The sequence below is a fragment of the Cetorhinus maximus genome, chromosome 18 (assembly GCF_964194155.1).
Source record: "Cetorhinus maximus chromosome 18, sCetMax3.hap1.1, whole genome shotgun sequence".
In the NCBI taxonomy this organism is placed as follows: Eukaryota; Metazoa; Chordata; class Chondrichthyes; order Lamniformes; family Cetorhinidae; genus Cetorhinus; species Cetorhinus maximus.
The window spans coordinates 40,011,357-40,036,754 of record NC_135896.1 but is presented as its reverse complement, the minus strand read 5'-3'; the positions used below and the strand labels follow the sequence as shown (position 1 = coordinate 40,036,754).

Genomic DNA, 25,398 nt, shown 5'->3' with positions numbered 1-25,398 from the left:
GTGTTTGATTCAAAGCACATCTATATCATAAACCTAACCAAAATTACTTTACTTATGCTAAACAAATCAGTTCTGCCGAAGGGTCATGAAGACTCGAAACGTTAACTGATTTCTTCTCCACCGATGCTGCCAGACCTGCTGAGTTTTTCCAGGTAATTCTGTTTTTGTTTTTTCACTTGGAACTGTGCCACCTGTGATGTACGAATGCTTAACATTGATTAAGGAATCAGCGATGAAGTTACAAGTGCACAATCTTAGATTTATTCAAATGATTAGCACCTCCCCACCCCGTCATTAGATTTACTCAGGTTGCACTTACCGTGTGACTGCAGCAGGTTATTATCAACAATTACAAAGAAATTATCATGTGACTTCAGGGTTAGGAACTGATCTGAATTCAGTGTAAAGTGAAGAGAGATTCTCTCCTCAACAGAATCTCACTCAGCTTTGTTTCAGAGTCAGGACAGGTCCTAACTTTTACAGAAGTTAAAGCAAACCATGTCCTGCTTTGATTTGATAATTCTATTATCTAAAAAGTAAATCTATATTGGTACCCACTACATTATGCAGTATACTATTCATGGTATTCTTAATTAATCACAGCATGAAACTATACACATTTTAGTGCTATACTGGCAATCATGCTCAAAGGCTTCAACAATAGTTAATGTAAGTAGTAGAGGAATTCACAGTGGTCTAGCGTGTTCTGAGTTTAGTGGATTAACATTGTTGGAAGAGAACAAATTTATCCACACCATGGCGCCAATGAGATGTTCAGTCTACGTTTAAACAGCACTACTCAAAATACTGTCCACAAACAGAAGTTTGGGGAAGTAAAATCCATGGCATAAAATTTACCTTCTAAGTTAATTGTTCATATTTGATATGGACATAGTATAAAATTTTGAAAAACCCATTATGCTTTCTCATGGTAAAGTGGAGTAGCTTTTGGGGTTTTTAAAATGATTATTTGTGTGCGTGTCATATTTCAAGTGACAGATTCTGCCAATTAGACATTTTTATCTTTTATGCTTGAATCATAAACATGAAATGTGCAAAATATTACAAAATCACATTACTCTGCAAACATTTAAGTACAAAATACAAAATATTGGAAAAACTCAGCTGGTCCAACAGCATCTGTGGAGAGAAAGAAAACAGTTAATGTTTCGAGTCCTGTATGACTTCTTCAGAGGTGCAAATCATTTTAGTTACTGAAATGAGAAAGCCTTTAGCCACCCTGCGGAAGTTTGCTGTTCCAGTAACCAAAGCTGTGTTAAAAACCTTTGGAAGTCCATTATCCAGAGGGTGCTTGTGGTAAAATTGCTGGATTACTTTATAAATTTGGGATCTATTTGGACTGTTGCCTTAAAGTGGGTGTGTAATTGGGAGTCTGGTTCAGTAGAAATTTTGGGAACTGTTATAAACTGTGTAACTGTAATTTTGTGTGTATGTTTAAGTTCTCTTCTTTTGTTAAATGTTTTAATTTAATCTTTAAAATCTCTAAAGGTGGTAGTGGCTCATTACTCCCGACTTCAGTGTACAAGCCTTCTTGTTACAAATACAAATTGCAAAATCATTGTGATAGTGTGGCCAAGTTTCCCTTGTGGATTTGGCCAACCTGACAAATACCACTGCTGTGTCATAACAAAATTGGGGGATCTTTGTGGGATTTAAGATTCTTGATTGGTTTTGAGTTGGTGAATCTTAAGGCTACGAGTACAAGAAGAACATTGAACTCAGGAGTTGGTGTTGAGGGATTTTTAAATAATTCGACTGCAAAAATGGCTTTAACAATAGCTAAGACTTTTCTTGGAGTAGAAGATGTAACAAATAGGTTTACGAAAAGTAACTAAGGCACAGTTAACAGAATTAGCGGATAAGTTGCGGTTAGGGTTAACCGCAGGGGGAAGAAAGCAGACATAATTGAAGTAATACCGCAGCACTTGTAGAGGGATGGAGAGGCTCTCTATTTCATTTGAAAAGATAGCTAAGCAAATGAAATGGTGACAAGAAATCTGCACATTGCTTTTACAGTCTAGATTGGTAAGAGGGGCTCATGAGGTATATGCATTTCTGTCAGAAGCATCATCAGTGGATTATGATGCAGGAAAAAAGGCTACTTTGAGTGCATGTGAGCTGGTTCCTGGTGTGTACAGACAAGAATTTAGGAATATAAGGAAACAGCCTGGTCAGACTTCTATTGAGTCTGAGAGCGCAAAACAAAGTAATTTTGACCGGTGGATATGGGCATTAAAGGTAGAGACAACATATGCAGCTCTCAGAGAAGTAATTCTTTTGGAAGAATTTAAAGATTAAATTCTTGCAGCAGTGAGAACACATGCGGAAGAAGAGGGTTAAAATGATAAGACACGCAGCAGATATAGCTGATGATTATGAATTAGTTCACAGATCTAAACTTTTTTACATCACCCTTTTAAATCAGAGAAGGTTAGAAAGTGGGAAGGTGAAAGGAGGGTGGTTAGTCAGGGAAGAGAAGCAGTTGAAGTGTTCAGGAAGTTTCTCCTCAGACCAGAAAGAAAGATGCTGAGAGTAGAAGTGAAACTTGAAGACTTAAATGTTTTCACTGTAATAAGGTTGGGCACACAAAGTCAATGTGTTGGAGGTTACAGGGATAACATATTGCAGTAGTTGGAATGCAGTAAAGTTCTGGAAATAAGAGTACTTGTGGGTTCTGAGATCCAGGACAAGAAAAAGCAACGGTTTGTGTACAGGTGAAGCAAGAAGAATCAGTGCTACACAAAGAAGTAGGAATGTGTTCACAATTTACCCAAGGGAGTTCTGAAGGGCAGGTTACAGAAACGTTTAAAGATTGTGTGTGAGAAGGGAAAGTCTTCCAAAAGGTGTACAGAGTGGAGCAGGTAAAGATGTTAAAATTTTAATGGACACAGGGGCCAGTCAGACCTTAATGTTATAGGATAGTGTTATTTGTTGTCCAGAGGGAGTATTGCAGGAAAGTGTGGTAATAAGTGGAATTTATGGAGATGCTAAACCTACTCCATTGTGGAAGGTAAATTTAAAAAGTAAGTTGAAAACAGGCGAGATTGTTGGAGTAGTGGAAAAATTACACATTGCAGGGGTTCAGTTTACCTCAGGTAATGATATAGATGTTAGTGATGCCTACTGTAGTCGAGCAGCCTGTGGTGATGCATTCAACAGAGATATTGCAGAAAGAACATCCTGGATTGTTTCCAGATTGTGTAGTAATGAGATCACAAACTCAATGGTTGAAACACAAGGAGGAGGAATCTAAAAGGCAGGGGAAGGATGCTGACATCCAATTAGCTGGATCTGTCTTTGAAAAGATTGTGCAGGAAGAAGGTTGAATAAAATAAGAAGTGTTTAGTTCAGTGAAATTGGTAGAGTTATAGCAGAAGGAATCAGGAATAAAAGAGTTATATCAGACAGTTTATTTGGATACTGAGGCAGAATGTATTCCAGATTGTTACTGCTTTAAAGGCAATGTGTTAATGAGGAAACGGAGGCCATTTCCTATTCCAGATGAAAAATAGGCAGTAGTACATCAAATAATTATACCATCTGGATATAGAAATGAAATATTGAGAGTAGCTCATGAAATTCCAATAGCTGGACATTTAGGAATCAGGAAAACTCAGGCAAAAATACAAAAACATTTAATTGGCCGGGACTGCATAAAAATATAGTCAAATTCTGTAGAACATATCACACATCAGGTGACAGGAAAACCTGAAGCAGTAATTAAACCTGAACCTTTAATTCTGATTCAAGCATCTGAGGAACCTTTTGCTATGGTCCTGATATTTGTGTAGGGCCCCTCCCTAAGACCAATAGTGGAAATCAGTACTTGCTGACAATCACAGAAGTGTCTACAAGATTTCTGAAAGTGATACCTTTACAAAATATTACAACAAAGAGAATTGTAGAGGAGTTGACTACATTTATTTTTACAAGAAATAGGTTACCAAAATATATATATATATTATATATAGTCGGATCAGGGTTCGAATTTCATGTCACAGCTGTTTAAGGAAGTAATGAACTGCTTGAGGATAAAGCAGCTTAAGTTGTCAGCTTATCATCCTGAATCACAAGCTGCTTTAGAGAGATGGCATCAAACTTTAAAAACTATGATGAGAGCTTACAGTCAAGACTATCCACAGGACTGGGATCAGGGGATTCCATTCTTGTTATTTGCTATCAGGGATGCTCCTAATGAGTCAACAGAACTTAGTCCTTTTTAATTAGTCTATGGTCATGAAGTAAGGGGTCCATTTAAGTTGATTCAGGAGAAACTAGTGAGTCAGAGTTCAGAAACTACTCTCCTGGATTATGTGACAAAATTCAAAGATTGAACACAGCATGCGAGTTAGCAAAGGAACATTTAAAGATATCACAGCAGGTGATGAAGACAAATGCAAATAAGAGGGAAAAAGCTTGTAATTTTGTTGCTGGGGAAAAAGTGTTAGTTTTGTTACCAGTGTCGAGTGAACCATTAAAGGCAAGGTTTAGTGGGCCTTACAGGATTGAAAGAGAGTGAAGTAAACTATTTAATAAATACTTCAGATAGAAGAAAGAAGCAGAGGGTGAGTCACGTAAATATGCTTAAAAAGTACTTTAACAGGGAGGATAACCAAAAGGAGGTACACAGGTAGTGGTAGATAAAAAGAGGTAGAAATGAAGGATTCTGAAATTGATTTTCCTCTAATCAAATTGGATAATGAGGAGGTACTTAAAAATTTTAATCTAATATTGAGTTACCTTCCAGACAAGTGTCAAAGTCATTTGGAAAAGCTCTTGCAATCACACAAAGCTATTTGTGGAAAGAAGCTGGGGAAAACAAATTTAGCTACACATGATGTAGTTGTGGGAGATTCAATTTCAATAAGACAACATCCTTTTCGATTAAATCCAGTAAAATTAGCTCAACTACAAAAAGAAATCGAACTCACCCAATGACATTATAGAGACTAACTGCAGTAACTAGAATTCATCTATTGTGATGGTGCCGAAACCAGATGGAACGCAAAGACTGTGTGGGGTTTATCGAAAAGTAAACACAATGACAAAAGCGGATTCATATCCTATTCCATGGTTGGAAGATTGTATTGAGAAAGTGGGACAATCAGAATTTATCACAAAGATTGACTTGTGAGGATATTGGCAAATACCATTATCAGAGAGAGCAAAAGAGATAATCAGCTTTTGTAATGCCAGATGGACTATCAGTTTAAAGTTATGCCATTTGGTATGAAGAATGCACCAGCAACATTTCAAAGACTGACATACAAAATAATTGCAGGACTGAGCAATTGTGCTGTTTGTATTGACGATTTGGTAGTTTTCAATCAAACGTGAGGGGAGCATTTACTACATCTGAAAGAACTGTTTGCTCGACTGGAAGAAGCTAATTTGGTGGTGAACTTGGCTAAGAGTTAATTTGCAAAAGAGCAAATATTACATATCTAGACCATATTGTTGGACATGGTCAGGTGCCTCTCAGAGATGTGAAAGTAAAAACTATCGTGAATTTCCAAGGGCCTACAACAAAACAGGAAGTTCTAAAATTTCTGGGCATGAGTGGATTTTACTGGAAGTTTGTACCAAGCTTTAGCTTTGTGTTGCTTCATTGACTGAATACTAAAAAGGAACAAGAAGTTTTACAGGAGTATCAGAACGTATTTAACAGTTTAAAAACTGATTTGACTACTACACCAGTTTTGGTAGCACCTAATTATGCCAAGCAGTTTAAGTTGGCAATTGATGCAAGTGATTTGGGTATTGGTTCTGTGTTGTTACAAGATGAAGAAACAGGAGTTGAAAAGCCAGGAGGTAATTTTTCACAGAAGCTGAACGTACATCAGAAAAGATACTCAACCACCGAAAAAGAGACTCTAGGTCTAGCATTGCAGCCCTGAGGGTTATGTTGCAAGCAATTCTTCCACTGAGGTTTATGTTGCAAGCAATTCTTTGGAAACAATTGTTTATACAGACCACAATCCTTTAAATTTCTGGACAAATTTCGAGACCAAAGTACAAGACTATTCAGATGGAGTTTATTACTGCAACCGTTCAATTTACATAATGTATATGTGGCTGAATGAGAAAATTTAACTGCAGAAGCATTGTCAAATTTAAAGTTCAAATGAAATTGGACATTTGAAACGTGGACACTGAACTGAAATGACCTCTGTTGATAGAGGCTTTGTATATTTTATGTTAATGCACGCATCTGGCGCTGTAATAGTTTTGTGTACAAAGTATAGTAAGCAACGCAAGATGGGTTGAGAAAATGAAAGTCTTGTAAAATTATCACTGTTCATTTTTCAGTAAGGATGGAGGTGTCAAGAAACTATCATTTTTCATAATACTATTGTGGGACGCTTTAAAGTAGGCTAGTGCGTGTGTGTGTGGTTAATTTAATTAAATTAGAGATGATTAGACTGCAAGGTTTAAATTGTCAAAGTGAGGTGTAAAACAGGCGTTTGAAATGGAGATGAGTGAACCAGGGTGAAGTCTCTGCAGAGACAGTGTGAATGAAGTTTGCATTTTTAGATAAGTGGAGAAGTGTTTGATTTTCAAAGGGACATGGAAATTGTTTACAACTGGCAAGATAAATAAGGTCATTACATTGATTTTTTCCCAAAAGTGTTGGCCACAATGAGAACATGAAAGATTTTTATAGTCTGGGAAAAGTAACTTCTAAAGACAATGTTGAAACAATGGAATTTACAAATCAAAAAGGGAGAAATATATTTAAAGGAGGGTGGAAGGCTGTGTGTGGTGTGGCCGTGTGAGACCTTGAAAGGTGACAGTGAGAAACAGACTTGGGAGAAAAGACACCAGCCACCCTGCAGAAGTTTGCTGTTCTAGTAACCAAAGCTGTGTTAAAAGCCTTCGGAATTCCATTGTGCAATGGATGCTTGTGGTAATATTGATGGATGACTTTATAAATTTGGAATCCATTTGGACTGTTGCCTTAAAGTGTGTGTGTAGTTGGGAGTCTGGTTCAGTAGAAATTTTGGGAACTGTTATAACTGAGTAACTGTAATCTTGTGTGTATGCTTAAATTCTTTTCTTCTCTTGTTAATAAATGTTTTAATTTAACCTTTAAAATCTCTAAAGGTGATCGTGCACTTGTTACTTCTGACTTCAGTGCACAAGCCTTCTCATAATAAATACAAATTGCAAAATCGTTGTGATAATGTGGCCAAGTTTCCCTTGTGGATTTGGTCAGCCTGGCAAATACCACCTGCTGTATCATAAATGTCAAAAGGTGCTGAGGAATGGAATTAAAACAAGGTAAAACAGTAACTTTTCAGCTCTTTGCTGTTTGCTTAGATGGCTAAACTATTGCATGCTACAATTTATTTATCTATATTCTGGTATGTGAGGGGAAAAGATTTATTTATTTCCACAAAGTGGATAACGAAAACTCTTATTTTCCGGGAACCAATTTAAAAAAATGTTCAACAGTTTCTCAAACTTCTTTTCAATTCTTTTATGGCTATAGCATTCCCTCAGTGCTTTATTTTTCCAAATAGCGATTCTTCCAACTCACAGTCAGCAAAACCATCTGAAGCCTCCGGTGCTTTTAAGTTTAGGAGGACAGTTAACGAAGCTTGATGAAAAATTATAACAGAATTAACAAAGTCATGGACATCTTGGAATTTTAGGGAAAGGCCAGAAATGAAAGTTCAAGTAACTAGTAGAATAGATAAGGGAGAACCAGTGGATGTGGTATATTTGGATTTCAAGGTGGCTTTTGATAAGGTCCAAAGTAAGAGGCTAGTGGGCAAAATTAAAACACATGGGTTTTGGGGGTAATATATGGCATGGATTGAGAATTGGTGACAGACCAGAAACAGCGAGTGGGAATAAATGAGTCTTTTTCTGGGTGGCAGACAGTGACTAGTGGTGTAACAGGGATCAGTGCTTGGGTCCCAGCTATTCATGATATAGACACAAAACTGGGCAGGGTTGTGAGTTGTGAGGAGGATGCAAAGAGGCTTCAGGGAGACTTAGACAAGTTGTGTGTGTGGGCAAACACATAGCAGATGCAGTATAACGTGGATAAATGTGAAGTTATACGTTTCGGTGTGAAAAACAGAAACGCAGAGTATTGTTTAAATGGTAATATATAGGAAATGTGGATGTACAAAAGGATCTGGGTGTCCTTGTACACTAGTCAATGAAGGTAAATAGGCAGGTACAGCAAGCAATTAGGAAAGCAAATGGTATGCTGGCCTTCATTGAAAGAGGATTTGAGTTCAGAAGTAGGGATGTCTTACTGCAGTTATACAGGGCTTTGTGAGACCACACCTGGAGTAGTGTGTGCAGTTTTGGTCTCCCTACCTAAGAAAGGATATACTTGCCATAGAGGGAATGCAGCGAAAGTTCACTAGGCTGATACCGGGGATGGCAGGACTGTCGTATGAGGAGAGATTGGTTCGACTGGGCCTGTATTCACTAGAGTTTAGAAGAATGAGAGGGGATCTGATTGAAACATATAAAATTCTAACAGGGCTAGGCAGACTGGATGCAGGGAGGATGTTTCCCCTGGTTGGTGAGTCTAGAACCGGGGCCACAGTCTCAGGATACGGGGCGGCCATTTAAGACTGAGATGAGGAAACATTTCTTCACTCAAAGGGTGGTCAACCCGTGGAATTTTCTACCACTGAAGACTATGGAGGCCGGGTCACTGAGTATATTCAAGAAAGAAATCGATAAATTTTTGGATATTAGGGGCATCAAGGGATATGGGGAGAAAGCAGGAATATGGTGTTGAGATAGAGGATCAGTCATAATCACACTGAATGGCACAGCAGGCTCAAAGGGCCGAATGGCCTACTCCTGCTCCTAGTTTCTATGTTTCTAAGATATTTCTTCAATGTGAAGGAACAGGAAAAAGAACATGCTAACGCTATAGAATTCAATGTAGAATAAATCAGTTGTTTATTGTTTAATCTAAATTTTTATGGGTCCTAATTTAAATTTTTCTTGGTTTTCTTCTTGCTTTATCAATGTAGCTCTTCATCGTTTATCAATGACCTCACCTCCCCACCACCCCCTTCTAATTTTCTTGGTTCTCTCAGTGACCATGATACTGCTCGCGTTTGATTAGCCAGTTTACATTTACTTTCAAGACAGATGCATGATTGGGGCCAGTAGATAGGCAAAATGATAAAGGGACAAAACTTTCAGGAGGAAGCTAGGGAAACAAAAAATCAGGAGTAGAAACATCTTGAGATAAATTTTTTGATGACAAGAACACTCATATTCCTCAAACATACCAGTTTGAATTGTTTCAGAAGACAGGGAAGTGGCTCTTTACAGAGAGGAACAATTTTAATCAGTCTGTCAGTAGCACAAGAAGCACTGCTTCAGATATTTGGTGCTCCTTCAGCTTATAAGGTAACCCAATTTCATTTTGCAAGCTTTAAGACCTAATTTCATCTAAATATAATGCTGCTCCTCAGTTGGCCTACCAGAGGGGACTTGAATCTGACTACCAGTTCCTCCAACTGAAGACAGACACAATGGTGAAATGTGCCCCACCCACTGGGAAAACTAGACTACAAGTTATCAGTAAAGGCTGGTAATTATACTCTCTAGAAGTCTGCAACATATAATTCAGATTCTGTTACATTCACATGGAGGTTCTAATCACTTCAATTAAATCACAACTTGCATTTATATAGCATCTTTAACATATTAAAACATCCTAATACACCTTTATCTTGACTGATGTCAAAAATAACAATTTTACACTTTCATTAGGCCACAACAATTCTAATTGTTTCTCAGACCCAACAGCTGATCATTTTTAGTAGCCCTAGAACAGAAATTTTTTTGACTTGTTCCTTCCTGAATTCTTTCAAAAATAACAATTCTGAATGCTGAAAACTACCCAGTGGCTGAAGTTTAAGTTTATGTGTTTATTATTCTTAGGCCTGTACAACTCAGGTTTATCCAGGGAGGCGATGAGTGTCTTTGCTACGAAGGAAGAAGAGGCATCTATCATTTAAAATAAGTGAATGCTCTGGTTTATATTTCCATCATGAAATATTCCAAGAAACCTTGATGTAATATCTGATCATTTGTGTGTAGAATTTCTCACTTGCTTAAAAATCCAACATCTTTTCCTGATTATTACAGCATCCGAGTCTTTACAATCTGCATCACATTAAAATAAGTTACTTTAGTTCATTAACTATTTTACCAAGTGTTAGCTTTACTTATATTTAACAAAGAAATTCAATGTAGTAGGAAATGTAAATAATTACATATTTACTGTTGTGAAAAGCACACTGCAACTAAGTTATATTTTTTCATCTATGTAAATAAATCTATTCAAAGAGCTCCTTGTGGGTGAGAAGACGTCATCTGTTTTCCACACAGTGAACACAGAGCAAGAACACAGTTATAAATGTACGCAAGCAGCATATCTGCTCTATCAACAGGATCAACCAGTTTACAAATGATTTGGCCTTAGGTTTTGTGCCAGCCTTTGCTAAGCCACAGCAAATATTTGGAAGCTGAACAAAAGAACTGTTTGTTTAATACTGTACCTCCCAAAGTACAACCTGGTTCCAGGAACTGGTAGTCAAGACTCAAGCCCCTTCTGGTAGGCCAGCTGAGTAGTAGCGAGTACCAACAGAAAAATAGTTCCTCAACTGAAAGACATGTTGAATTTATATCAAATGCGTATTTAGTGTAAACGCTTTTGTATCAACAAAAAGATACACCCGATGACTACTAACAGATGGGAGGCATTGTAACTTTGCATGGACCTTGACTCATTGTAGCACATTTTTTTGAAAATGCAGCTTTTACAATTTTAAAATGACTACTTTTTTGCATTAAGTAAATAAGTATACAGTAATTAACTTGCAGAGAGATGTTGGTCATGTCATAATGGTCATGTTTTGCTAAACTGTTAAATGAAAGAAGCATTCTGCCCTCATGCAATTAACGAAATGTGAAATTGCTAACATAGCAGTAACAATAGTCACACTATATGTCTAGTTGCCACAGATAAGCGGCAGTCTCCACTGCCAAGAAGGCATCATACTTATTCGTTTGAGACCAAGAGGAAATCTGAGATAATGGGCCAAACGAGGAATGTAAGATAGCATACCACAAGTTGCTGATTCAAGCCTTGAAAGAAACATAACATGATGGCAGGTCAGTGATTGGTCAAACAAACCCTGGGAGAGAACCTAGCAGCAGAGGGCACACATGAAGAGCATCTGGATCCAACGAAACACCAGGGAGGGTGGAATCAAGAGCCAGCAAACCGAAGAAACCACAGGGAGGGTAGAACCAAGAGCAAATGAACAGAGGACACCCCCATTAAAACACACAAAATGCATGAAATTCTCAGCATGTCTGGCAGCATCTGTGGAAAAAGAAACATAGTTAACATTTCAGGTCATGGCCTTTCATCAGAACTGGAAAAGTTAGAAATGCAATAGTTTTTGTGGGGTGAAAAAGGGGAAGAGTGGAAAAAGAACAAAAGGAGGGTCTGTGTTAGGTTGGAAGGCAGGAGTCATTAAATGACAAAAGAGTTGGTGGGCAGAGCCAAAAAGAAAAGCATTGGGACAAGTAAAGAAAAAAAGATGGATCCAGAGGAAGTGTGACTTGCAGAATAATGAACAGCTGCCGTCTGACAGCAAAGCGAGCAAAACAAAATAAAGACCATCACAAAATGGGGGAGCAGAAATTACAGACTGAATTTGTTGAACTCAACATTGAGTCAGGGAGCCTGTAAAGTGCTTAAGTGAAAGATGAAGTGCTGTTCCTCAAGTTTGCATTGAGCTTCAATGGAACACTGCAACTGGCCAGGGACCAAGATATCAGAGCAAGAGCCAAGTGGAGAATTAAAATGGTAGGCCACCAGAAGCTCGAGATCATGTTTGTGGACTGAATGTATATGGTCCCCAAAGTTGTCATCCAATCAGTATTTGGTCTCCACAATGCAGAGGAGACTGCATGGTGAGCAGTGAATACAATATACATTTGGTAGATCTGAAGATTGGACAAAATATAAAGAATAGCAAAGAATGACTAAAAGACTAATAAGGAGGGAAAAAATTGAGTATGAGAGAAAGCTAGCCAGAAATATAAAAGCAGATAGTAAGACTTTTATAAATATTTAAAAAAGAAACGAATTAACAAAGTGAGCATTGCCTAAGTGAGTCTGGAGAACTGATAATAGAAAACAAGGAGATGGCAGATGAATTGAACAGGTATTTGGCATCAGTTTTCACTATAGAGGAGACAAGTAACATCCAGAAGCAGCTATAAACCAGGAAATGGAAGGGAGGGAGGAACTCAGGAAAATTACAATCACCAGAGAAGTGGTACTGAATAAATTGTTGGAGCTGCGGGCTGACAAGAGCCCGGGACCTGATTTATATAAATAACAGATGAAAGGATGGACGGGATGGTTGCCAAATTTGCTGATGATATGTAGGAAATAAGTTGTGAAGAGGATAGAAGGAGGTTACAAAAAGATATGGATAGGTTAAGTGAATGGGCAAAGGTCTGGCAAATGGAGTATAATGTGGCAAAATGGGAAATTGTCCCTTTTGGCAGGAATAAAAGGGTAGCATATTATCTAAATGGTGAGAGATTGCAGAGCTCTGAGGTGCAGAGGGATCTGGGTGTCCCAGTGCATGAATCACAAAAGGCTAGTATGCAGGTACAGCAAGTAAAGCTAATAGAATGTTAACATTTATTGCGAGGGGAATTGAATACAAAAGCAAGGTGGTTATGCTTCAGTTGTACAGGGCACTATTAAGACCATATTTGGAGTATAGTGCTGGTCACCTTATTTAAGGAAGGATGTAAATGCATTGGAAGCAGTTCAGAGAAGGTTTACCAGACTAATACCTGGAACGGGTGCATTGACTTGAGAAAAGGTTGGACAGACTAGGCTTGAGTTTAGAAGAGTAAGAGGCGTCTTGATGTTTCTTTTTTATTCATTCATGGGATGAGAGTTTCACTGGCTGATCCAGCATTTATTGCCAATCCCTAGTTGCCCTTGAGAAGGTGGTAGTGAGCTGCCTTCTTGAACAGCTGCAGTCCATGTGGTGTAGGTACACCCACAGTGCTGTTAGGGAGTTCCAGGATTTTGACCCAGCGACAGTGAAGGAACGGCAGTATATTTCAAAGTCAGGCTGGTGAGTGACTTGGAGGGGAACTTCCAGGTGGCGGTGTTCCTATCTATCTGCTGCCCTTGTCCTTCTGATGGCAGCGGTCGTGGGCTTAGGAGGTGCTGTCAAAGGAGTCTTGGTGAATTCCTGCAGTGCATCTTGTAGATGGTACACACTGCTGCTACAGTGCATCAGTGGTGGAGGGAGTGAAAGTTTGTGGATGCGGTGCCAATCGAGCAGGCTGCTTTGTCCTGGATGGTGTTGAGCTTCTTCAGTGTTGTTGAAACTGCACTCATCCAGGCAAGTGGAGAGTATTCCATCACACTCCTGACTTGTGCCTTGTAGATAGTGTACAGGCTTTGGGGAGTCAGGTGGTGAGCTTTTTGTTGCATGATTCCTAGCCTCTGACGTGCTCTTGTAGCCAGTATTTATATGGCTAGTCCAGTTCAGTTTCTGGTCAATGGTAACCCCCAGGATGTTGATAGTGGGGGATTCAGTGATGGTAATGCCATTGAACATCAATGGTTGGAATTTCTCTTGTTGGAGATGGTCATTGCCAGGCACTTGCAAGGCACGAATGTTACTTGCCACTTGTCAGCCCAAGCCTGGATATTGTCCAGGTCTCGCTGCATTTGGACATGGGCTGCTTCAGTATCTGAGTCGTCGCAGATGGTGCTGAACATTCATCAGTGAACATCCCCACTTCTGACCTTATGATGGAAGGAAGGTCATTGATGAAGCAGCTGAAGATGGTTGGGCCGAGGAACTCCTGCATTGATGTCCTGGGCCTGAGATGACTGACCTCCAACACCCACAACCACATTCCTGTGTACTAGGTGTGACTCCAACCAGCGGGGACTTTCCCCCCCGATTCCCATTGACTCCAGTTTTGCTAGGGCTCCCTGATGCCACACTCGGTCAAATGCTGCCTTGATGTCAAAGGCAGTCCCTCTCCCCTCACCTCGGGAGTTCAGCTATTTTGTCCACGGTTGAACCAAGGTCAGGAGCTGAGTGGCCCTGGCAGAACCCAAACTGGGCATCAGCGAGCAGGTTATTGCTAAGCAAGTGCCACCTGATAGCATCGTTGATGACCCGTTCCATTACTTTACTGATGATAGAGAATAGACTAATGGGGCAGTAATTGGCCGGGTTGGATTTGTCTTGCTTTTTGTATACAGGACATACCCTGGACAATTTTCCACATAGCCAGGTAGATGCCAGTGTTATAGCTGTACTGGAACAGCTTGGCTAGGAGCACGGCAAGTCCTGGAACACAAGTCTTCAGTACTATTGCTGGAATGTTGTCAGGGCCCATAGCCTTTGCAGTATCCAGTGCCTTCAGCCATTTCTTGATGTTACGTAGAGTGAATTGAATTGGCTGAAGACTGACATGTGTGATGCTGGGGGCCCTCTGGAGGAGGCTGAGATGGATTATCCACTTGGCCCTTCTGGATGAAGATTGTAGCAAATGCTTCAGCCTTATCTTTTGCACTGATGTGCTGGGCTCCTCCATCATTGAGGATGGGGATATTTGTGGAGGCTCCTCCTCCAATGAGTTGTTTAATCGTCCATCACCATTCACGACTGGATGTGACAGGACTGCAGAACTTAGATCTGATCCTGGGGCGTCTTGACAGGTGGATGTGGAGAGAGTGTTTCCTCTTGTGGGAGAATCTAAATCTAGGGGTCACTTTTTAAAAATAAAGGGTCGCCCAGTTAAAACAGAGATGAGGTGAAATTTTCTCTCTCAGAGGGCCCAAGTCTTTGGAATTTTCTTCCTGAAAAGGTGGTGGAAGCAGAATCTTTGAATATTGTTAAGGTAGAGGTGGATAGTTTCTTGGTATGCAAGGGGGTGCCAGGTTATTAGGGGTAGACGGGATGCAGATTTCAGGTTACTATCAGGTCAGCTGTGATCTTATTAAATGGCGGAGCAGGCTCAAGGGGCTGAATGGCCTACTCCTGCTCCTTGTTTGTATATTAAATTGAAAGAAGCACATGCTTCACCTGGATGGAATGTTTGGGTCCTTAGATGGTGATGACAGAGGAGATAAAAGGGCAGGTGCTACAACTCCTATGCTTGCTTGGAAAGGTGCCCGAGGAAGGCGATGGGGTGTCGGGGGTGATTGAGGAGTAGACCAGGGTGTCACAGAGAGTGGTTCCTTTGGTCCCTTTCGACTATGCACTATGTTATTGAAATACCGTTAACATCAAATGCATAGCGCAGAGTGATATTTCCAAAGACAACACTGCCATTCCACTTGGATAGAAGAAAAAGGTCTCTTGAAAATTAAGTTTTCCATACAGACGATACTAGAAAAAATGTGTCTTACTGATGATTTATAAGGATTATCCCAACGTACAAATTCTATGGTTGCACAATATCCTACATGTATTCTGTAAAAGCTAAATCACCATGGTGTCCCATGTAGCAGCGATCATAATATGATTGAATTTTACATTCAGTTTGAGGGAGAAAAGCGTGGGTTCAAGACTAGAATTTTAAGCTTGAATACAGGCAATTATGAAGGCATGAAAGCAGAGCTAGCCAAAGTAAACTGGCAAGTTAGGTTAAGGGGTAGGTCAACAGAGGTGCAGTGGCAGATATTTAAGGGGATATTTCAGAATACAAAGAATAGATACATTCAAAATAGAAAGAAAAATTCCAAGGGGAGGACCCGCCATCTGTGGTTAACTAAAAAAGTTAAAGATGGTATCAAACTTAAAGATAAAACATATCATTGCGCAAAGATGGTTGTCAGGTCAAAAGATTGGCCGAACATAAGAAACATCAAAGAATGACTCAAAGATTAATGAGGGAAAAATTAGAGTATGAGAGAAAACTAGCTGGAAATACAAAGACAGATGGTAAGAGTTTCTATAGATATTTAAAAAAGAGTTAACAAAGTGATCGTTGGTCCCAAAGAAAGTGAGTCTGGGGAATTAATAACAGAAAATAGGGAGATGGCGGATGAATTGAACAGGTATTTTGCATCTTCACTATAGAGGATACAATTAACATCCCAGAAATAGCTGTAAATCAGGAAATGGAAGGGAGGAACTCAGGAAAATTACAATCGCCAGGGAAGTGGCACTGAGCAATCGGGAGCGTTTCCTGCTACGTGGAGCATATTATGGGGCATGATGACGTCAGGCATCATTCATGACATCACACCGGTTTCCGATAATACCATACACGGGTGAGTCAAAAAGTCAGGAATCCCTCCACATTATTTTAGTGTCAATTTAAATACCAATTGAGGCAATTAACAAGCTATCTGACTGGAATAATACAGCCAGAAAGCAATAATACGTCTCCAGAGTGAGATTTATGTCAGGTGGGGAACATGTTTGCTTTTAAGGGCAACCTTGTTTGGGCAGGTTTTTTTACCTGCAGCTGAGAGCAGAGTCTGAGATTTGCAGTTCAAAATCCTTTGACTGCAGGGACTGATCTTTTCAGTGGGCAGAGTGGCATTTTGGATATTTTCTCTTGAGGACGACTCCCCTCTCATTCAGAGGGCTGTTTTGATAGTTAATTGAATATTCCCCTGCCTGTAACTCAGGGGTGAGGGGTGAATACTCAGACAGATGGGGATTGCAACCTTTGTTACAGACATAACCTCCAGTGAGGATGATTAGGAGGGGTAGGGTAAGTGGAATAAAGGATCAGATGGAGGTTCAGGATGCTCTGGGTCCTCAGGAAGGGGACAGAGCAAAGCCAGACCCCAGTGGTCAGGAAGAGACTAGAAACCCTCATCAGAAGTGCAGGCAACATTATGCAGCACTAAGGGTATACAGGCAGCGATTCAGCTATCTGCAACTGTGTGAGGCTCAGGCTTTCAAGGACAACTGGTAATCATTTTGTGGGATGCTTGCAGGGGAGATCTCGTCAAACTATCTTGGGGGCCACTTGATGCCTATTGCCTAGAAGGGGACAGTGGTGCTGAACTTTTGCATCACAGGCTCTTTTCAGGCAGCCTGCAGGGACCTGACTGGGATAACACAGCCTGCTGCACACCATTGCATCAAGGTGTCCACAGGTGCAATGTTCTGGAGGGCCGGCAATTACAGCCTTCACGCAGGATGCCCAAAGACAGAATGAGCAATCCCGAGGATTTGCTGCCATTGCTGGTTCCCCCAGGGCGCAGGGAGCCACTGATTGCACACACATAGCCAGCAAGGCTCCTGCAGGACAGTTGTGCATGTTCATAAACGGAAAGGGATTCCACTCAATGTGCAGCTGGTATACAACCACAAACAGCAGGTTATGCAGGCGTGTGCCAGATATCCGGGCAACAGCCACAATGCATACATCATGTGAAAATGATGGAGGGGTGGAAATTGGAAGCAAAATTAATAAATTTTTCCAGGTCCAGACGAGAGCATGAAGCAGCACCGAAGCAATCATCGATGTACCGGAGAAAGAGTTGTGGGAGGGGGCCGGAGTAGGACTGGAACAAGGAATGTTCCACATGCCCCATAAAGAGACAGGCATAACTGGGGCCCATGCAGGTACCCATAGCCACACCTTTTATTTGGAGGAAGTGAGATGAGTTTAAGGAGAAATTGTTCAGTGAGAGAACAAGTTCAGCCAGACGGAGGAGAGTGGTGGTGGATGGAGATTGTTCGGGCCTCTGTTCGAGGAAGAAGCGGAGAGCCATCAGACCATCCTGGTGGGGGTTGGAGGTGTAGAGGGATTGGACGTCCATGGTGAAGAGGCGGTGGTTGGGGCCAGGGAACTGGAAATTGTTGATATGATGTAGGGTGTCAGAGGAATTACGGATGTAGGTGGGAAGGGACTGGCCAAGGGGAGAGAGAATGGAGTCAAGATAGCAAGAAATGAGTTCCGTGGGGCAGGAACACAATCGGTCTGCCGGGACAGTCCTGTTTGTGGATTTTGGGTAGGAGGTAGAAGCGGGCCATCCGAGGTTGGGAGACTAGGAGGTTGGAAGCTTTAGAAGGAAGATCTCCAGAGGAGATGAGGTCAGTGACAGTCCTGGAAACAATGGCTTGATGTTCAGTGGTGGGTTCATGGTCCAGGGAGAGGTAGGAGGAAGTGTCTGCGAGTTAACGCTCAGCCTCTGCGAGGTAGAGGTCAGTGCGCCAGACGACAACAACAGCACCACCCTTGTCAGCAGGTTTAATGATAATGTCAGGGCTGGACCTGAGAGAACGGAGTGCAGCAAGTTCAGAGAGAGACAGGTTAGAGTGGGTGAGAGGAGCAGAGAAATTGAGATGACTCATGTCACGCCGACAGTTCTCAATGAAAAGATCAAGAGAAGGAAAGAATCCAGAGGGAGGGGTCCAGGTGGAGGGAGAATATTGGAGGTGGGTAAAAGGATCCGTTGAATGGGGAGAGGACTCCTGCCCAAAGAAGTGAGCATGGAGACGAAGGCGGCAGAAGAAGAGTTCAGCATCATGTCGAGCCCGAAATTCATTGAGATGAGGGTGCAAGGATATGAAACTGAGTCCTTTGCTGAGCACTGAACGTTCAGCATCGGAGAAGGGAAGGTCAGGGGGCATGGTGAATACATGACCGGGGCTGGGACTGGAAGACGGGATGGGGACAGAGGGACAGGCAGGGGTGGAGGGTCCTGGATGGGTGATGGTATCGATGAGTTGTTGGAGCTTGCATTCCTTTGCACCTGAAAGAAAGAGACAAAGTTTCTTGTTGAGATGTCGGATGAGACGAAGAATAAAATGAAACTGGGGACACGCGCAGCTTTGAAAAAGGGTGCGGCGGTGCTGCTGGAGGGAGAGGTTGAGTGTGTTCATATGGCGGCGCACGGCACTGAGTGTGGATCTCAGAATGCGACGAGAACAGCAGTCCGAGGAGCGTCGTATGTCCCGGAGATTCCCGTAATCCTGGGTGGGTTCGAAACATGAGGGATGGACCTTCAGTTGAAATCCACTTGGGGTAAGTCAGAGAAGGAGACAGTCACTGAGGAAGGAAATATGGCTGTGAAAGCGGGTTTTCGTAAACACCTTGTCAAACACCAGGAGAGAAATGGAAAGCAATGAAGGTGAACAAGGCAAAAGAGAGATACGGAAATCCTGCCGGAGAGAAGAGCAATACTTCTTCAAGGTGGGCATCCCTTGAAGAGAGTGGCAGTCAATTAAACACCAAGATAAAAGCAAAAAACTGCAGATACTGGAAATCCAAAACAAAAATAAAAAATACCTGGAAAAACTCAGCAGGTCTGGCAGCATCTGTGGAGGGGAACACAGTTAACGTTGAGTCCGTATGACTCTTCAACAGAACTAAGTAAAAATAGAAAAGATGTGAAATATAAGCTGGTTTAAGGGGCGGGGTGGGACAGGTAGAGTTGGATAGAGGGCCAGCGATAGGTGGAGATAACCAAAAGATGTCATAGACAAAAGGACAAAGAGGTGTTGAAGGTGGTGATATTATCTAAGGAATGTGCTAATTAAGGGTAGAAAGCAGGATGAGCAAGGTACAGATAGCCCTAGTGGGGGTGGGGTGAAGGGAAGGGATCGAAATAGGCTAAAAGGTAGAGATAAAACAATGGATGGAAATACATTTAAAAATAATGGAAATAGGTGGGAAAAGAAAAATCTATATAAATTATTGGAAAAAAGGGGGGGTGGATCGGAAAGGGGGTGGGGATGGAGGAGATGAAACAATGGTTTCATGGTCATCATTAGACTTTTAATTCCAGATTTTTATTGAATTCAAATTCCACCACCTGCCATGATGGAATTCGAACTCGGGTGCCCGGAGCATTATCCTGGGTCTCTGGACTATCATCCAGCAACAATACCACTACGCCATCACCTCCCTAGTTTTGTGTTTATTCACAGGCCTTCAAGGCATACCAACATCACTAATAAGGAATGTCACCCATGTGCTCTAATTCTTGACTAACCTGGATATCTACTAACACATTTATGAATGCTCCGATGCAGTGTTCCCCCTTTGCTTGCGGCTACACTGGAGAGGGGTATCTGATCTGCTGCTTTCCTTGCCCTGGATGACTTCGGCAGGTGTCCTCTGTGCGGCGGTAGCCTTGAGCAGCTGGGCACTCCAGCAGACTCTTGCAAGACACATGCAAGTCTTCAGTCAACACAGCTATGGTAGCAGCCTGTGTCGATGAATGGAGAAGATGCTGCCCCATCAGAAGCTTCACGTCATCGCCCAAGGTTTCATAGTGTCTGTGGAGTTCATTCATGCATGTCAAGCCGTGAAAAGGTTTATGTGAGCCGTGTGAAAGGGGTGATGTGTCAAGTAATTTGATACCTGATATCAGTAAGGGGGTTAAGAACTTCCAGATGGAAGCAGCTACTGCTCATCCCCCACCACTAGGACGGGCTGGTCCTTCCTGCCAACTGGTGAGGTTCCAGCAGCTGAGTGGGCCAAGCTCCCGGTTCCCGTCGTACTGACTCTGGGCCCGAGCTCAGAGCCAGGGCGATCACGTGCAGGTCAGAGTGCATCCCAGCAATTGCATCTGCACTAAGGTTGGTTTACCCCTCCACAATAGCTGCCAGTCTGTCTATGAAGATTGGCGCTCTGAAGAGTGGGTGATCGCAGTGCTCATAGCCTGGATGGACACCTCCACAGTCCCAGCTAGAGCACACAACCCCTCTGGTACACAAAGCAAATCTTCACAGACCTCACGCTGAACACCCAACATCTGCCACCTTACGGACAACTCCCGAAGCTCATCATCTGATTCAGAATCAGTCTCTGGAACACTCGGGACACTCCTCCGACTACCTGAGGCTTGTTCCACCACACTCTCCGGCAGCTGCATGTGCAAATGTGAAATGCCCTCACCAGTCTGTGCATCACCCCTGTCCGACACGCTGAACCCTTCCAAAGCGCCAGTATCTGCAATGGTGCTGGGTGCAGAGAGAGGATGTGACGCTGCACCTTCCAAGGGATCCTCGTCGGAAGAGGAGGAAGGTTGCTGCATGGTTTCTGCTGCAGCCAGTGCTAAAGAGGCTTCTTCTGTGACAGAGAGATCAGTAAGGGGGTAATCGGGTATCACATTATTTGACGCATCACCCCTTTCACACAACTCAAACTTTTTCACAGCCTGACATGCACGAATGAACTCCACAGACACTATGAAACTTTGGAAGATGACGTGAAGCTTCCAATCATAAAGCTCCAAGTATAAGATCCATGCACCACCTTGCATGTTTCCTAACCTCCTTTAAAACAAACCAACCATCTCCTCTTATCACCCAGTCTGATACTTTTGCCATCTCACCAGAACCAGGCCTTCCTTCAATCTCACCACTGTCTGTACTCCTGGTTGTCTCGGGCTCCAGCAAGGCCAGCACTTGCTCCTCATATGGAGTCAGGACATCCATGTGGGGCTTATCCCTGCCTGTGCAGGCTCACTCTCGGGCGTTCTGGGCTCACTTCTCATGGAAAGATTTGACACAGAAATGCCATCAACAATCTCAAACTGTCACATGTCCTGTCTCAATCCCATTATCAGAGCAGCACTTGCCCAACTGAAGCCTATGCTTAGGCATCACAAGGTCATCCTGCCAACCACCTGCTGATGGCTTGATCATTGCTTGGAATGCCCAACGGTCTAGGACAGCTGTGCCCTTATGAAAACACGCAATTCTGGATGAGCAGCTACTCTCGAATATCTCCTGCATTCACTTGAGACACCTGTACTGGACAAATAGTGTTCATACTGATGCCATACTTACCCTTGCCGATCTTATGAGGTCATTCAACCTTCTGTGACACTGGGACCAGGTTCTCCTCACAACATCCACACTGCTGTCGTCCTCAGCCACATCCTCCCATGCAGCACGAGTCTGCCTGGGCTTCCTCTTCTTCCCAATGTTTGGAATTGGATCTTCACGCCTCTCAACTGCATGGAGGAGGGCACCAAGGGCAATTGAACTTCCATGAACCTGGGGCAGCTTTGCCCCTTTTGGAGAGCATCTCCCCATGCTCTGATGGCACAGATATCTATGTATGGAAATATTTAATGTTTAACTCCCCAATGTCTGAAGGTGGTAGACTTGATCTATAAAAATGTTGCCACCTATGAAGTTTTAGATGGTTAGCAGACAAACTCAAATTAAAATAGACATACCTGTATAGACTACAAGAGTCAAAATTCTTCATAATATGTAGTTTCTGCTCTTCAAGGATCATGATGGGTCACTTGACACACTGTCCTATGCCGGGGGCCTTTTAAAGAGCTGTTTCTGGGTCACAGCCTGCTGCTTCAGAGACTGGACATCCCACCCTCCACCACACAGTGGATGGGATGAAGGTCCATAGTCCACTCTTGCCGCCAATTGGCAGCAATTAGCGTATTATCAGACGCTCTCCGATGGTGGGCCTGCAAGTTTGACGACTTCCGTGAGCAGAACCAGGTGTTGGCGAGAGCATTTTATTCAGCCCAAGAAAACTACAAGCCAGTTAGCTTAACACCTGCCATAGGGCAAATGTTAGAAGGTAAAGATGTTATAACAGGGCACTTGAAAAAATTCAATCCAATCAGGCAGAGTCAACAAGGTTTTATGAAAGAGAAATCATGTTTAACCAATTTATTGGAGCTCTGAAGTAACATGTGCTGTGGGTAAAGAGGAACCGGTGGATGTACTGCCCTTAGATTTCCAGAAGGCATTTGATAAGATACCACATCACAGGCTATTGCAGAAAATAAAAGCTCAGGAGGGCAACATATTGGCATGGATAGAAGATTGGCTAGCTAACATGGAGGAGTAGGCATAAATGGGTCTTTTTTTGGTTGGTAAGATGTAAACAGTGATGTGCCACAGGGATCAGTGCTGGGGCCTTAACTTTTTACAAATTATACAAATGATTCGGATGAAGGGACTGATGGTATAATTGCTAAATTTGCTGATGACACAAAGATAGGAAGGGTAGTAAGATGCGAAGAGGACATAAGGAGGCTACAAAGGGATATAGATAGGTTAAGTAAGTGGGCAAAGACCTGGCAAATACATAATGTGGGAAAAAGTAAAACTGTCCATTTTGGCAGGAAAAATACAAAAGATATTATCTAAATGGTGAGAGACTGCAGAGCTCTAAGATATGAACATATGAAATAGGACCAGAAATAGGCCATTCAGCCCCTCAAGCCTGCTCCACCATTCAATAAGATCATAGCTGATCTGTTTGTTTCAAATTCCACATTCCTATCTGCCCCCCAATAACCTTTGATTCCCTTGCCTAACAATAATCTATCTACCTCTGCCTTAAAAATATTCAATGATCCCATTTCCACTGCCTTCTGAGGCGAAGAAGTTGCATAATCTTCAGAAAAAGTTTCTCCTTATCTCTGCCCTAAAAGGGCGACCCCTAATTTTAAAACAGTGCCCCCTAGTTCTGGACTCACCCACAAGAGGAAAACATCCTTCTCACGCCCACCTTATCAAGACCATTAAGCATCTTGTATACTTCAATCAAGTCACCCCTCACTCTTCTAAACTCCTGTGGAAACAAGCCCAGTCTGTCCAACCTATCCTCATAAGACAACTCGCTCATTCCAGGTATTAATATGATAACCTCCTCTGAACCGCCTCCAACACATTTACATCCTTCCTTAAATAAGGAGACCAAAACTGCACACAGTATTCGAGATGTGGTCTCGCCAATGCCTTATATAGCTGAGGCATAACATCCTTACTTTTATATTCAATTCCTCTCATAATAAAGGATAGCATTGCAATGGCCTTCTTGATTACATGCTGTACCTGCAAACTTTTTGTGACTCATGTACTAGAACACCTAGATCCCTCTGCATCTCAAGAGTTCTGAAGTCACTCTCTCCAATGTATTCACATCCTTCCTATAATGTGGCGCCCAGAACAGTATGCAATACTCCAGCTGAGATCTAACGAGTGTCTTATATAAATTCAGCATAACCTCCTTGCTCCTGTTCTCTAAGCCCCTATAAACAAAACCCAGGAGACTATATGTTTTATTAACGGCTTTCTCCACCTGTCCTGCCACCTTCAGTGATCTATGCACATATACACCCAGGTCTTTCTGCTTTTGCACCACCTTCAAAAGTTCACCCCTTACTTTGTATTGTCTGTCCATGTTCTTCCTATCAAAATGCATCACCTCACACTTTTCCACATTGAACTTCATCTGCTTTTTTATGCTTCCTGCCAAAGTGAACTACTTCACATTTTCCCACATTATACTCCATCTGCCAGACTTTTGCTCACTCACCCAACCTGTCTATATCTGTCTGCAAACTCCTTATGTCTTCTTCATAACATATTTTCCTACCTATCTTGGTATTGTCTGCAAATTTAGCTACAATGCCTTTGCTCCCCTCATCTAAGTCACTGATGTAAATTGCAACAAGTTAAGGCCAGCACAGACCCCTGTGGGACTCCATTCGTCACATCCTGCCAATCAGGAAAAGACCCATTTGTGCATACTGTTTTCTGCTAGACAGTCTATCTTCCATCCATGCTAATATATTACCCTCTGCACCATGAGCTTTTATTTTCTACAAAAACCTTTGACGTGGCGCCTTATCAAATGCCTTCTGGAAATCCAAGCACAGTGCGTCTAAAGGCTCCCCTTTATCCACAGCACATGTTACTCCTTCAAAGAACTCTAATAAATTGGTTAAACAGGGTTTCTCTTTCACAAACCATACTGACTTGTCCTGATTACCTTAAGCTTTTCTAAGTGCCCATCTGTAACCTCTTTAACGATCGATTCAAACGCCTTCCCCACGATAGACATCAAGCTAACTGGCCGATAGTTTCCTGTTTTCTGCTTCCCTCCCTTCTTGAATAGAGAGGGGTTATATTTGCTACTTTCCAGTCTGATGGAACATTTCCAGAATCTAGCAAATTTTGGAAAGTTAACACGAATGCAACAACAACCTCATTAGCCACCTCTTTTAAGACCCTAGGATGAAGTCCATCTGAACCCGGAGACTTGTCAGCCCACAGCTCCAACAATTTGCTCTTGACCACTTACCTAGTGATTGTAATTTCAGCACGTTCCCCTCTCCTTTCCACCTCCCGATTTACAGCTTTTGCTGGAATGTTTTTTGTATCGTCTCATGAAGACGGAAGCAAAATATTTGTTCATTTCATCCGCCATTTCCTTATTAAGCTATTAACTTCCCATTCTCACTCAATTGCAATTCACATTAATTCTCGCAGCTAGCTGTGTTCTTCTAATCTAGAGGGTCAACACTCACTTTACTTACTCTTTTCCTTTTTAAATACCTGTAGAAACTCTTGC

General features: G+C 42.0%; 1 protein-coding gene across 1 annotated transcript in view; it reads right to left on the bottom strand.

Annotated features, from left to right (window-relative positions):
* LOC144693089 (60 kDa lysophospholipase-like) overlaps positions 1 to 25,398 on the bottom strand; it is a 126,191-nt gene that overhangs the window by 78,147 nt on the left and 22,646 nt on the right.